Source organism: Fragaria vesca, linkage group LG3 (assembly GCF_000184155.1).
Source record: "Fragaria vesca subsp. vesca linkage group LG3, FraVesHawaii_1.0, whole genome shotgun sequence".
In the NCBI taxonomy this organism is placed as follows: Eukaryota; Viridiplantae; Streptophyta; class Magnoliopsida; order Rosales; family Rosaceae; genus Fragaria; species Fragaria vesca.
Window position 1 is genome coordinate 12,322,110 of NC_020493.1, and position 15,733 is coordinate 12,337,842.

General features: G+C 37.3%; 1 pseudogene; it reads right to left on the minus strand.

Annotated features, from left to right (window-relative positions):
• Positions 1-3,462: 3,462 nt before the first annotated feature.
• The window catches only part of LOC101294642, a 29,214-nt pseudogene continuing 16,943 nt past the window's right edge, over positions 3,463-15,733 (minus strand).

Consider the following 15,733-nt stretch of genomic DNA (forward strand, 5'->3'; position numbering starts at 1 on the left):
TCCAGCACATCTGGAGAAAAACTAACTTCTTGATGGAGGTTGTTATTGCTCACGGACACACCTCAACTATTGCTAGTTGGCATAACAATCTACCTCAATATGCTCTTTATGCTTTTGATTTTGATTTTATTGATCTAGTTTGTTTTAGAATTGGTAGTTTCTATTTCAAGTTCTTCGTCAATTTGGTTTTGCATCCAAATTTTTGGACTATATTAATACCATTCTTCACTCTGCCCAACTGTCGGTATTAATCAATTGGTCACCTCATGGTTTTTTTCAGTTGTTCCTATGGGGTGTGACAAGGGGATCCTTTCTCTCCCCTCTTATTTTGCATTGCCAAGGAGGCTCAAAGCCATGGTTTAAGTTTACTTTTTGATTCTCGGAAGGTTAAGCATATCTCTCTACCACGTGGTTGCTCCTTCACTCATGTCTTGTATGCATATTATCTATTTATTTTTTGTCGCAGTGATGCTTCTTCTCTTTCTAATCTTCAATTGTTCTTGAACAAATATAGGGAAGCTTCTGGACAGTTGATTAATAAAGACAAGAGTACATTTTATATGGGAGACTCTTATGCCAGTCGTACTCATTTTGTTCAACGTAGGTTGGGATTCAAATCTGGTATAGTCCCCTTCACATATCTGGGTGTTCCAATTTTCAAGGGCAAGCTATGATGTTTGCATCTCCAGATCCTCGCTGATAAAGCCAAATTAAGCTCGTCTATCTAGATGGAAATGTAAGCTTCTTTCCATAGATGGTCGGGTGCAATTAGTCCATGATGTTTTTCAAAGTATGCTTCTTTATTCATTCTCTGTTAATCAATGGCCTTCATCTATACTGAAATATTTATCTTCTTGTGCTCGTAATTACGTCTGGCCTGGAGATCTGGCAGTAAAAAAAGATTGTCATTATTTCTTGGAATCAGGTTTGTTCTCCTAAAGATGAGGCAGGGCTTGGGGCTTCGTAATTTGAAGGCTATTAATTTTACAGCCCTTCTATGTTTGACTTGGATAACTCTAACGACTACCTCTTCTTGGTCTCATTTTGCTTGTCATCGCTTCACAATTAATTCACATATGATCCTTCATTATTATGGCTCTTCTATCTGGCATACATGGATTAAAATGTTCTATTCCTCTGATATTTCAGCATGCACAATGGATTATTGGGAACGGGAAGTCAGTCTCTGTTTGGTTTGGAAGATGGTTAGATGTACCTATCGTTGATAAGCTTCAGGTTCGGTTCTTGGCAAAGCATTTGGCATCTAATGTGTCTTCTTATATATCTGGCCATAAGTGGGCTTTTCCTCATAGGTTTACTCAGCTTTTCCCTTAAATAGCCCAAGAAATTATTAATGTCTCTCTCCCAATTGAACCTACAGATGATGTTCTGATACAGAGAAATTCTATTAATGGGTTGTTATCTTTCTGGGATGCATATGAGCTTGTTCGTTTGCACTTGGTTGGTCATCCATGGGTTTCAACAATTTGGCGAGGTTTTATTCCACCTCGCTACTCTATTCTAGCTTGGCAGTTATTTCAAAATAAGTTGCCTACGGATAATCAACTTCAGAGGAGGGGTATACCTATGGTGTCTGTTTGTCAAATATGTAAATTTGGTCATATGGAGAACTCTGCTCACCGTTTTGTTAACTGCTCTTCGCTCAAAACATCTGGCAGTGGTTGGCTTGTTGTTTTGGCACCTCATTAACATCATCAGGTTCTCTATTAGATCTCTGGAATGCTTTTCAAAGTAAGGCATTCTCTCCTCAGCTTTCAAATTTATGGCTTGCATGTGGTTTATTTGTTCTTTTGGCTATTTGGAAAGCCCGAAACAAGCTTAGGTTTGAAGATAAGAAGCTATCTCTCCTGCGAGTTTTCAGGTCCACTAAAGCTTGGTTATTATTTTTGGCTCCTCATGTTTCAGGCTTTACTAGTGGTGTTTTGGATACTCAATTACTTATTGGTCTAGGGACTAGGGTCTATCCAAAACAGAAAGTTTTGAAGGAGCCCCGACTCATTTATGGCATCTTCCTCTCATTTTCTAGATTAAACGTAATACTGATAGTTTGGCTAAAGGCAATCCAGGTCCTGCTGCTTGTGGCAGAGTTTTTCGGGACTCTTCGAGTCGTTATATTGGTGGTTTGCAAAGGTTTGGGCATCCTTCTGCTTTTTATTCTGAACTAATGGTTGTTATTATTGGGATTGAATTTGCTTTTCAGCTAGGATGACATAATTTGTGGCTAGAGAGCGATTGTGCAAGTGTGCTTACATGTATCTGTTGCCATCCAATTTTCTTACTCTGTGGCCTCTTCATATAGCCTGGGGTAATGCATGCACCATATCATAGCAATGACTTTTCGTTGTTCTCATGTTTTTCAGGAAGAAAATATTGTTGCTGATGGTTTTGCAAATTTGGGTCTGGGTCTCTCTTCATTGCTTTGGCATGTTTCTCCTCCTCATAGTGTATCTCTTTTTCTTTTGAGGGATGCATTGGGGTATCCGAATTATCAAGCTAATTAGATGGTAGACCTTGCAGTGACTTTTCATGTTTGGTGGTCTCATCTTGTTATCTGCAGCAGTTTGCAGATTTCTTAGTTGTTTTCATTTGGCATTCACATCTCATTGCATGTTGTCTTGTTAATTAATATTGGGGAGTGTAGATGTCCAATGTTGGTGTTCATAGCTGCTTTGATGCTTCAAATTATGTGGATTATTTTGTATATTTTAGGACAAATTACTGATCACTCCGCTAACTTTAGGGTGCTCAACAGTTTAGTCCGTCATCTTTCAATTTCAATCGATCACTCCGCTAACTGTCCAATTTCACACAATTCGGCCCATCCGTTAAGTAGCCGTCCAAATCGATGATTAGGTGCTGACGTGGCACACCAAAAATCAATTAATTATTCATTTTTCTCATTTTCCAGTTCTCTTCCAAATTTCCAATTATCCCCAAAATTCCCAATCTCCCCCAATCTCATTTTTCAGCCAACACCAAATTCCCAGTCAACATAGTCCGACCCTTCTTCCCTCTTCTCCTTCTTCTTCCTCTCTATATTTCTCACACTTCTCAAATTCAAGAGCTGATCACCTCGACAAATTCACACACATTAAATCAAACATCTAAAATCATACTCCAATTCTCAAAATTAAACCCTCACAATCACAAAGAACCACAACAAATTACAATTCAAATCCCAAAATCAAAAGCAGCTGTGATCACACACACACACACACACACACACACACACACACACACACACACACACACACACACAGAGATGGAGTCGAGGAAAGCGACGACGGCTTTGTGAGCGTCGGGAGTGGAGGTCCAGTCTAGAGAGACGGCAAAGGCTTGGGCGACGCTGGTAGCTAGGTTCCTACTGCTGCTGCTACGGTTTAATTCCAAAACCGCCATCCAATCCAAGTGCCACTTTGTCCTCGGCGCCCAGCTCCTTGCCTAAGCCAGATACGCCGCCCAATCCACCTCCACCTCCTCCGCCACCTCTCTCTCTAAACAAGCCCTCACGCCGACAAGGCCATCGCTCTCGATTCGAAAGACGCTGCCGCTCACATCCTCACAGCCCTCGCTCTCGATGCCCAGGGCTTCAAAACATCCGCTCTCGACGCCATCGACGTCGCGCTCTCCCCGCTCTGCAAGAAGAGCTTCTTCGACGCTGAGCGCAGCAACGCGCTTTACAAGCGGGTGGAGATTAAGATTTCGATGAACCGGCGGGCTTGGGTAGACGGATTTGACTCTGGCGGTGAAGTTGAGCCGAGAGAATGCCAAGGCGCGGTAGTCGGTCTTGCCCTCACGGCGGCGTTTGTATTTGACCTAGAAACGCTTGAAGTAGGCGCGGGGCTTCGAGGCCTTGATGAAAGCCATTGCTCTGCTCTTCTCTTTTGCTGCGGCTGAGTGAGAGAGTTTGAGGGATAGAGGGGAAAATGTGGAGAGGAAAAAGAAGGAGAAGAGGGAAGAAGGGTCGGACTATGTTGACTGGGAATTTGGTGTTGGCTGAAAAATGAGATTGGGGGAGATTGGGAATTTTAGGGGATAATTGGAAATTTGGGAGAGAAATGAAAAATGAGAAAAATGAATAATTAATTGATTTTTGGTGTGCCACGTCAGCACTTTACCATCGATTTGGGCGGCTACTTAACGGATGGGCCGAATTGTGTGAAATTAGACAGTTAGCGGAGTGATCGATTGAAATTGAAAGATAACGGACTAAACTGTCGAGCACCCTAAAGTTAGCGGAGTGACCAGTAATTTGTCCTATATTTTATCTACCAGTTTTCCTTTTGGTTTGTACAGGAGATGAGAATACCATGTTCTCTTTTCTTAGTTTCCGTCTCGTGTTTTTCTTATTTGAACTATGTAATTTTTTCTAGTTTTTTAAATAAAATAAAATCCGGACGTGGGGCTGAGCCTCCAGCTAGGTTAGGTTCCAAATTCTTAAAAAAAGAAAAGTTAATCTTTGTAATTAGTTTCCTCTCAAATAAAAAAAAGAAAAAAAAAACAAAAAAAAAACAAGACGCAATCAAAAATTATATATGTTCAAACATTGGCAGAAGGAAATTAAGAGAGCAAGTTTTTACGTCACATAATACAGTATAGTACTAATTTGGCTTCCTTATCACTTCTGTTGATCTAATTCCTAGAGACCAGGTAAACTCCAGCTTTGATTATAGACCCATTCCCGAGCTTGAAACCAGGGCTTAAAGGAAACCCGACAATCTGACCGGGAGGAACCCTCCCGCCCGGAAACCTGACAACACTCTCCATGTAATGAGGCTGGAATTGAGCTCCTCTACTAGCCTCAAACAGACTTGGTGCCGGGTCAAGCGAGAAGGCAAGCAAGTGAAGCAGCCACACCGCCTGAGCCAACTCCAAGAACTGCCTGTAAAACTGACTCCTTGGGTGGCTTCCTTCTACCACATTCCGTCGCTGCTCTAAGTCTCCGAACAACGACTCCTCCATCTTGGGATGAACAATGGCCAAGTATTTGTTGGAGCAAAACTTACCGAAGTTACACATGGGGAGGATATCGAGAAGCTCGACGACGTCCATGCTCTTCATATCACTATATTGGGAGAAGAAATCTTGGCGATGTTTTTTTGGGTTGAGAAGTGAAGAGATGCTGCCGTCCATGAAGAAGCTCTCGTGGTCGAAGCCTTGGAAGATTTTTCGGGAAATGTAGGACTCAAGAGCGTACTTGGCATTGGCAGGTTGAGTTTTGATGACGGAGGAAGTGCTTATCATGGTGGCGGTAGTGGTTGCGGCTTCTATAGAACGTACCGCAGCGGCGATGTCCCATTGAGCAGCCCGCATGTGAGAGAGGAGAATAGAAGTGAAGGATTGTGATGCCTCCCTCACTAGGTTCATTGCACCCTCAAACAATTCTTGTGCTGGAGATTCTAACACTGTAATTGTTTGAAAAAGAAAATGACCTAATTAAATTAGTTATTTATTTGACCTAATTAAAGACAAATTATGAAGGGGTGTGTAACAGTTGTTACCTGGACTGCAAAAAACCTTCCTTCTAGACAGAGACCTGATCTTCTTGCTATTATTACTGACGCTAACAATGCTTTTGAGCTTCTGTTTGAGCTGTTCAACCTCCATATCTCTAGCCTTTACCTCTCTCCTCAGCTCCTCCACCGCTGCCTCATAAGGCGCCACCACCTCCATCAGCATATCGCCGCTGCCGTAACACCTTCTCCTCAAGTACGTCTCTCTCAACCCTCCAAGCTTTCTCAGCTCTCCCACCACCGCTATGTCAGCCGCCCTCAGCTTCTCAGGGTCCCACGGATTGTGTGCCTCTTGTAGGCTCACGTAAGCGTTCTTCATTGCCAAAATGACATCGAAAACTTCATTCATGATTACTATCTCCACTCCCCTCACTACCTCCTCCTCCTCCTCTAGCTCATCTTCCTCCTCTTCGCCTCCGACAACATGATCCATGCTGAGGTCATGACTGAAGCTACCATCCAAGTCGGAGGAAGAGCGTGGGTGCAGAAAATTTGGGAACCTTCCTGCCCGCGCCCTTCCGGCTTTGTTTATAACCTTGACCTCCCTACCTCTGAAATAACAAAATATATAGAAGTCATTCATACGCAGTTTGACAGTATTACAGGACTATTGAGCAGAAAATAATGTTCAAGAAAAAAGAAAAAAAGAAAAAACTGAACATATATATATATATAGGATTTTTTTCAGCTGCGGACGTCCGCATTAATGGTTTTGGTGCGGATTTTCATTTTTACACCACTTTTCGATCGAATTTCCTCATCTCCACTGTTTAGTATCTAGATAATATTGTGTAGATCATCTCTGCAAAATTTCAGCCAATTTAGTAATCGTTAAGGCCCTCAAAATTGCGTCTTTCTGTTATAAACATGAATGGTTCATGTTTGACAAAATTTAGTCCGTTCATTTGTTTTTTGAGTTTAAGAGCCTTAACGATTACCAAATGGCTGAATTTTTGCAGAGATGATTTACTACAAATATTATCTAGATACTAGACGGTGGAGATGAGGAAATTCGATCGAAAAGTGGTGAAAAAATGAAAATCCGTACCAAAACCATTGGTGCAGACGTCCGCAGCTGAGAAGCTACAAATATATATATATATATATATATATAACCGCTCACTGACTAACCTTGAGTTATTTTGGAAATAATTGTTGTTGTTATCGGACCATAGAGACATCTTTGTTTGCTTTCCTGATCCGAACGGATCCCCATTGAAGTAGAGAACTGGTGGATCGACTTCAAATTTCTTCGTTTCCAGGCTCTGATCTCGGTCGGTGGTCGTGTTCTTCTTCTTTCTGAGAAACCAAAAGCAGACGTTAGCTAAGAATCTGTGTCTTATTTTGTATGCACATACACAGTTTTCATATGCTATGATCTAGGGATAAGTGTACTGCTATGAACATTGTAGCTATTTCTTACCATATTTAATTATGTGCATGCAATGCATATTACGAAAATAGGAAGTAAATGATCTGTTGATCCCTTTAGATAAAATTAGGCCAAACACAGTACTCCTAAGTAAAGCCAGCAAAGTAAAATGAGTATGAATATATAAACTATTCAAAGAGATGTGTACTAACTAAGAAATTATTCGTTACCTTGAAGGGTCTAGATAAGAGCAACAAGTCAAGAAACTGGGAAACATGGTTATGAAACTAGATCGAGGAAAGAGAATTAGATATGATAGCTCTGGGAAAATCTAATGAAGAACTAGTGTAAGTGCGTTAGTATTTATAGACTCCATGTCTCCAAATGCAATCGTCTGTGTTGTGATGTACGTGGAGCCTCACTAACAGTGTAACAGTGTATATCACACATTTCGGTCCCATGCAGAGACTGATCGAATAACTTGATTTATTTTGAGGATCCTTATTTTGATGCTAACCTAAATATCAATTGATTCCATTCCTTTTAAGCACACTAGAACTGTATGATCCATGGTAAGACAACAGCAAGCATTTAAGGCAAGAACTGTGCTCTATTTTGTATTTTGTTCAATAACATACATACCACACAAATTCCCCCACAAAATAATGCACTTTTTGTATATAGTACGTTGTCGATCAGTATAATATATTATCTTTTACATGTAGCTACTTAGTTACTATTTTAATATCACAGGGTGTTTTCATGATAAATTTATTGTTATTAACTAGCTATAGCACCGAGGCAATCTTGATTCTACTGCCTTTAAGAGGTTAATTAAGCGCAGCAACAATTGTTAGATTGTCTTTCTTTCTTTTGTTTCTACTTATTTATTTGTTTAGCTTTCCTCCTTGATATGATCATTTCCTAGTTAGCTATTATAGAATAAAGTAATTTATTTTTGCTAAAATTGAGTACTATGATGAACCCTGGTTTTGAATTCTGAATTTAAAATGATTTGGTTTTGATTTTGCTGCCGGTTTTGGTTTTACAAACAACAAGTACAAAAAACTTTGTTTGATCAATTGATATCTTTTAATGAGGATGGGGATGATGAAGACTCCAAACCTTTATAGCTAGCTGGGATTGATTCTAGATCGATGGCATGATCGATGTTGTGATATATCTTGATCGCCAACCCATCTCATTGCTATCTTATGCCTAAACCCTAAACTCTAAATTTCACCTACAAGCAAGATCTCCACACAGACATTTTTATGTTGGTACTTCCACGAATCAGACAAGTTGCTGTGCGTAAAGGCAATAGCTATAGATAGGTACATTTTTGCCTGGGAGCTAGTTGATACTTGATAACAATAAAATTTATCTGAAAATGCTAACTTAAGAAAATATCCTGATATAGTAAGTAGCTACAAGCCTAAAAGAAGAAACATCCAGATATGATGATCAATACGCAATACGCATGAAAAGCTGAGTATTTTCGATCGACAATGGCTCAGTTTCACATTGAGTTTTGAGAATTAAAATCACTTATAATCATCATTTTAAATAAATTTTCTGTTTGGTAAAATTTTAAAACGTGTTTATCCAAAAAAATTTAGTTCAAATAACCACGATTTTAAAATACAGGTTAAGGGTTACTTATTTAAAACTGAGTTTTTAAATCACAATACCAAACTAAGCCAACATACTATATATATACAAGAAGTACGTACTGCACAATTTTGTGGGGATCAAACTTGTGTGGTATATATGTTATAATTGACAAAATACAAAATATTGAGCACAGCTCTTGCCTTGAAACCTTGCTGTTGTCTTACCCAGGATCATACGGTTCTACTGTGCTATAAGGCAATGGAATCAATTGATCTTTATAAGGGTTAGCATGAAAGTAAACCAAAAAGTATGACATATCACATATACTGTGCTCTATTTTGTATATTTTCATGCATGTCACACAATTTCACCACAAATTATGCGCTTCTTGTACATAGTACGTTGTCGATCGATCGACCTCTTTTAGTTTTTCATGCGTATTGATCATCATATCTAGATATTTTTCTTCATTTAGATACCTTAGGATATTTTTTAAGGATATTTTTAGGTTATTGTTTTGATATTTTATGATTAAATTTATTGTTATTAACTAGCTCCCAGGCAAAAATGTACCCATCTCTTGATTCTATTGCCTTTACGCACAGCAACTTGTCTGATTTGTGAGGTTTGTCTTTCTTTCTTTTCTTTTTAATTATTTTCTTGCTGTTTCCTTTTTCTTTTCTTTTTTTTTTTTTTTTGAAATCCTTGCTGTTTCTTTTTAATTTTAATTTATGTTTGCTGTTTTCTCCTTGATATGATCATTTCCTAATTAATTATTATGCTTTGGGAAATTTAGGGTTTAGCTATTTGGCCAATTGCGTAAAAACTGTGTTATCTATGTATATAACTTGTTTCTGTATATTTATCGTCTCCTGACATATTGTTGTCAAGAATATAAATATTTGCAGGAGAAAAGAAACAAGTTAAGAACAGTTTTTACACTAATAATTCATTTGAAACCTGTATCAGTTGACATGGGAAATATGAACTTTATTATTTGGAAAATCAGTAACAAATCGATCGCTGCTGATGGACAGACAAGGAAACATTTTTCAACCAACTAAATTAGGTAATTCAGGGTTTATGAAGAAGCGCAGGCATGGTTTCCTAATTTGTTCGCCGGGCTTTGCTTAATTAGCTGGCATCAGCATTGATCTACTTGTTTTGCTTAAGCTTCTGGACAAATCTATCACCAAACAACACCACGTGTCAGGGGCTTCAATCCTACATCGGCATGCCCCCCCCCTGAGACAATGTTCTTATATGTCTGCAGGTGCTTGTTCTAAGAATCAGTGTTGGAGTTTTGTCTGCAGAAACTACTGAGGATCGAATCTTTCTGGTCCCATATCGATTCTTTTACGTGAAGACCGCCGGCGTTTCCTACCTGAGAATTAGCTATCAATACTGTGGTAAGCACTTTAGGTCTCTTGCTACCACTAAAATTGCACAAATTCAGAGATTTCCTCCAACTTAATTAGTAGAGCATAAATAAGAGTTTCTTTTGCCGACAATCCAAAAACGATGAGGTGCATAAGATGTACGTACGACACAAACAAACATAAATATACTGAAACTTTAGGGTGGCAACCGATGGCTATCGTTTATTCTTCTAAAACCACCTATGCCTTAATTTGAAATGACTGTTTGGAGGGTTGTGTATAAATCTTACCAAATGGTTGGCCATTGCCGAATGGTGAATAGTAATGTGTGCTGGTGATAAGAAAGGCCATCATTTTCTGATGGTGAATAGTAATGTGTGCTGGGGATAAGAAAGGCCATCATTCTATATATTTACTTGTACGCAGGCGCGAAACTAGGGGTTAGCTAGGCTGTGCTGCAGCCTACCTCAGTTTTTTAAGGACAAATATATAAATATATCTATATATATATAGTTCGGATTTAAAGAGGACATCCTTAAACTCTTAAAATAATGATGTTTTAGTTCTAGCTTGTATTTTGACAACCAAAGTCACTCATTCTCTAGTTACTTACCCACATATGAATCCTATAAAAAATTAGCCAAAATGAAAAAGGTTGAACCATTTGATTAGCACAATATTCGTTTTAATTTTATCTAACGGCCTACAATTGTTTACATCAATTTGAATAACCAAATGATTATGGAATTCGTTGAAATTTTGTAAACATTTTTCTTACATATGAATTTAGAGGATCAATAGTTGAGATCGTTAAAAGAAATCATCTACTAATATAAAATAGTAGAAATCCTTAAATTCTTAAAGTAAGGAGGTCCTCCATATATTTATATATATATAGATACCAAAACACGGAAACAAATATAAAATAAAACATTTGATTAATGAATATAAGAGTTTACAAACTTAATGGTTAAATTAATACATGAGAATCAAAGCAAGAGCTCTCTTTTGCATGAATAGTTTACTAGAGAATGAGAGAGAGAGAGGAGAGGAGAAAGGGAGAAAAATGAAGCCTGCCTCATTGTGAAGCCGGAGGTGTCTATAAATAGAAATTACAAAGTGATGAATAGTAAAAAGTGACTGTTGATGAATAGTAACTTGTCGGCCACTGATTTACTGCTGGTACTTTAAGTGGAAATTTTGACTGGGACTTTTAAATAGGCCTGCACTTGCTTTTGGGTTGGACTTGACTCAAGGAACTCAGCATATGGATCTTGACTATCTTCATAATCAGCCCACCTGGTTGGATAACTGGGAGAACTTTGCTGACTAGGAGCTGATGATGATTCTGATGGAGAGTGTTCTTCTTCATCATCTGTGGATAAACTGGCCGCTTGTTGTAGTAATTGCTTGGCCAATTCTTTTAATTCGTCTGCTTTGGAAGATAAGGATGAACTGGGGGCTATTTTCTTGGAAGAAGATGGTGATTGATGAGTCTGGGACTTTAACTGAGGGATCGGGGATGCTGGCTGAATAGAAGCCGAAGCTTTTAAGCTGAATAGAATGACTGAAAATTCTTCACTGAATTGGGTTAAAACTCTTTCAGAATTGAATTTATCCCACCATTTAATTAAGTGTTGTCGCAAGACCATGTGATTTTCAGATTCAAGTTTGTATTGCCATTTGAAAATCCAAGTGATTTTATATTTAGCCATGAATTGGAGAGCAGGGGAAATCTTTTCTCATATTCTGAGAAGGTCATAATTGAAGCAAATTTAGTGACTGCATTATGGAGATTTGAGGGGAGAATGTCATAAGGGCATCCATGATTATTCCACCAATCTCCAAACCACATAGGAAATTGGCGATTAAATATTCTGTCAAAATTGAGGAACCATGAATGACTAAAATCCTCTGTTTGGTGGAGGAATATTTTACTCCATGCTTCAATGTAATCATGATAAGTAAATGTGAGTATGTCTATTTTGTGAGGAGTAGAGGGGAATCACCCCATTGGGATAATGAAATGATACGGATTATGTAGAGGGAATGATATAATATTTTAGATGGGACTTTTGGGTCAAGGATTGGTTTAATGGATAATGACTCAGACTTATACAGAATGTCTTTATAGAATGCTAAAGATTTACCTGGGGGGTATTGAGAATTTGGCCCAAAATAACTTTTTGCTAAGGAAATGGGATTTTTTAAATGACTTAAAAAAGGTTCAATATAAAATAGGAAATGTTCAGCCATGTCAAAATAAGGAGATAATTTTTTATAATTGACTAGAGGGTTGGATGAGGAATCTGTTTTATAGGGGTCGTATTGGTTTACTAGGGCTGACTGGTAATTTGGTTTAATTAGACTGAGGGTGCTACCAAGAGTACTATATCGATTGACTATTGGAATGGGGGAATGACCTGCATAAGGAACTATGCTGGAGTTTGACTCAGGTGATTCTTCTTTCTTAACTGATTTAACTAGGGAAGATGATGTAGATACTGATTTTTCGGGATTACTCCCTTTGGATGAGCTGGGCTTCATGTTTTGGTGTCTTGTAGAAATTCACAAGTTAGGAAATCTGGGATATGGTTGTCACTTCTTTTAATGAATGCAATTTCAAAATCAAAAATACTTAAGATTGCCAACGGGCAAAGATTTGTTTGCTGGCAATGTTTTGAACATCTTTTTCTAAAACATCTTTTGCACTTCTACAATCAACTCGGACTAAAAAATTTTGATTTAATAAATCATCTTGAAATTTACTTATACATAAGACAATTGATAAAATTTCTTTCTTAATAGTACTATAATTTGATTGAGCTGGGTTCCAGATTTCAGAATGAAATCAAACAATTTGTTCTGGGTGATGGGGGGAAACTTGTTGTTTGAGGATACCTCCATAACCTATTTCAGAGGCATCAGTTTCCACTATCTTATAAGAATGAGACAGAGGGATACTTAAGCATGGGAGGGTTTTTACATGGTTCTTAATTTCTTTGACTAAAGATGTATGAATTGATGTCCAGGGAGCAGAGTTTTTTTGTAACCTATCAAATAGAGGTTTGCAGTGTTTTCTAAGGTTTTTGTAAAAATCTGCTACATAATTTAAAGATCCTAAGAATCTTTGTAGTTGATTTTTATCTAAAATGACATCTGGAAATTTATCAGCAAATTGTATTGCTCTATCAATGGGTCTAATTTTGAGTTGGTGAATGTTAAATCCAAGAAAACGAATATTGGTTTGGAATAATTTAATTTTTGAGGCAGAAATAACTAAACCATTATTCTTTATTATGGAAAAGAATTGGTTTAAATGTTTCCGGTGTTGATCAATTGATTGTGAAAAGATCAAAACATCATCAATGTAGACAATGAAGAAGTAACTATAAGGATCGAATATGTCATTCATTATGTTTTGGAATTCGCTAGGGGCATTCTTTAAGCCGAATGACATAACATTCCATTCATAATATCCAAAGGGTGTGACAAATGCAGTTTTGTATTTGTCAACTTCACTGATTTGGATCTGCCAAAATCTTGACTACATATCAAATTTACTAAAGATGACAGATTTGTTTAACCTGTTAATTGATAGATTCATATTTCATACATTTTTATACCCTTAGATACATGATTATATGCTTAGTTCTTGTCAATTGTAAGTCATTTACTTGGTTTTTATGTTTTGTAGGTTAAGTTGGAGAAAAAGAGAATTTGGAGCTAAGTGATCCAGAAACTGCCATGCTGTGCGTCAACTTTGAGGATTAAACTGTACCTGCTCACAAGGAATCTGGAAGCGAGCCATACATCATTGGAAAGCTACGGATGTTAGCTTTCTGAGGAATTTTACGGAAGTGAATTTGCATTTTTCTAGAGCAAGTTATGAAGGTTTGAGTGAACGTAGCGCGTGGATGCAGATTCTGACGAATTTTGTGTTTCTTCTCATGATTCCAATTTGTGAAGTCCAAGTCCATCAATCTTAATACTACAAGTAAAGGGGCTGAACGTGGCTAACATATTTGGAAGGTTACTCTTACATTGACAATACCTTGTGTTATTTGGAGAGAAGAAAGCTATTCCATAGTGGACAAGGAGACTAAAAAGCCCAAATCAATTGGGATTTCAAGAAGAATAAAAGAGAACCCTAAGCACGTTAAAGAGGGAGGAGATACGGCAGAACAGGGAGGCAGCAAGGAACGCAGAGGAAAAGAAGAACAGAGCTTCACCATCGCTTAACCCGAGTTCCTATCTCTTCCATTGTTTCTTCCATGCTATCTTTGTTTCTAGTCATGTTTTCTTTATCTATGAATTTCTAAACTTCTAGCTAGGGCTGAGATGAAACCCCTAGTATGATTACTCTATTTCTTTAGTTGATTGCTTTGATTCAATGGATTGCTATATTAAATTCTCAATCACCATTTTAATAGAACTTTTATTCAAAATCTTTGCTCGGGATCAATAAGACCTAGGTTTTGTTTATTAGTTATTTGGTTTGAAAACATGAGGCTTGATCGAGAGTAGATGTTTTCTAGGGTTCCAAAGGATTTATTTAATCTTGTGATTAGAGAGTTGTAAGTTAAGAATACAAGTGCTTGATCATAGTCGATATTCTTGTTTACATGATTTCCTAGTTCTTTTGTGCTTAATGGAGTTGAACATGTTTTACTTGAACCTGATCATAACGTGAAGTAGATTATAGTTTGACTACTTGAGTTCTATACGGGATCAATAAGTTAGAATTCATTGTTTAGAAGAACTTTGGCATATGTCCGGGATCAATAAGGTTTATGTATGGAAATCTTTAGCATGCAATCTAGGGAGTTCAATTGCTATCAACTAGAGAGAAGGGTAGGCGTATTAGGTGGTGGATTCAAAGCTTTAGCATCTTTATAATCTGTTCTTAAACTCTTAGAAATTTCATTGTTCTCTTGTCTTTAATTTCAGTTTTATTACTTTATTTTATGTTTTCAATCCAAACATCATAAAATCATATTGTTATTTCATTAGGTGTAGTATAATTGGCATAATAAGTTGTTCTAATCAATCCTTAGAGGGAAAGACCTCGTGCTTGCACTTCTATTCTATAAGCGGTTCGTGCACTTGCGAGTACTATATTAAAACATACAACATTAATAAGATTTCGTTTATTGGGAATAAGATACCTGATCCATTCCAAGACTATGTTAAGAGGTTTATAGTTAATAACTAACCGAGGAGTTCCTCTTTCGAGTTCAGCATTTTTCTGAACATAAAATGCTGGGCAAGACCAAGGGGATTTACTAGGGCGAATAATATTTTTATTGAGTAAATCATTAATTTCGTTTTTACAAAAATCCATAATCTCATGACTCATTTGGATTGGACGAGATTTAGTAGGGATATTTTTCTCATTGAATTCTTTGATGTAAGGAAGAGAAACAATATGTTTTTTTCTATGCCAAAAGGCAGTAGGAATGTCAAAACATATTTCTTTAATAATTTTTTCTTCAAAAATTTTGATTTTTTGCTAAAGAAAAGAGTGTTGGAGTTGATTCTTAATTCTCTTGAAATTAATTTATTCTTGAAGAAAGGTTATTTGTTTGTTTTTTGCTTGAATGCAACTAACGGTTTTTGAAATACTGTTTTCTTGAAATGCTTTTAAAGTAGGGAGAATAACATACAAGGAACCAACCAAATTTCTAAACACAAAAAACCCTTTTTCATAATTTGTTATACAAATTAGGACACCAACCCAAGCCCAAAACCAAGTTATAACAGGCCTGATCCAAATTTCACTAATAAATTACCATAATACCCTCTCGTCCTTATATCTCCTCTCTCTCTCTCTC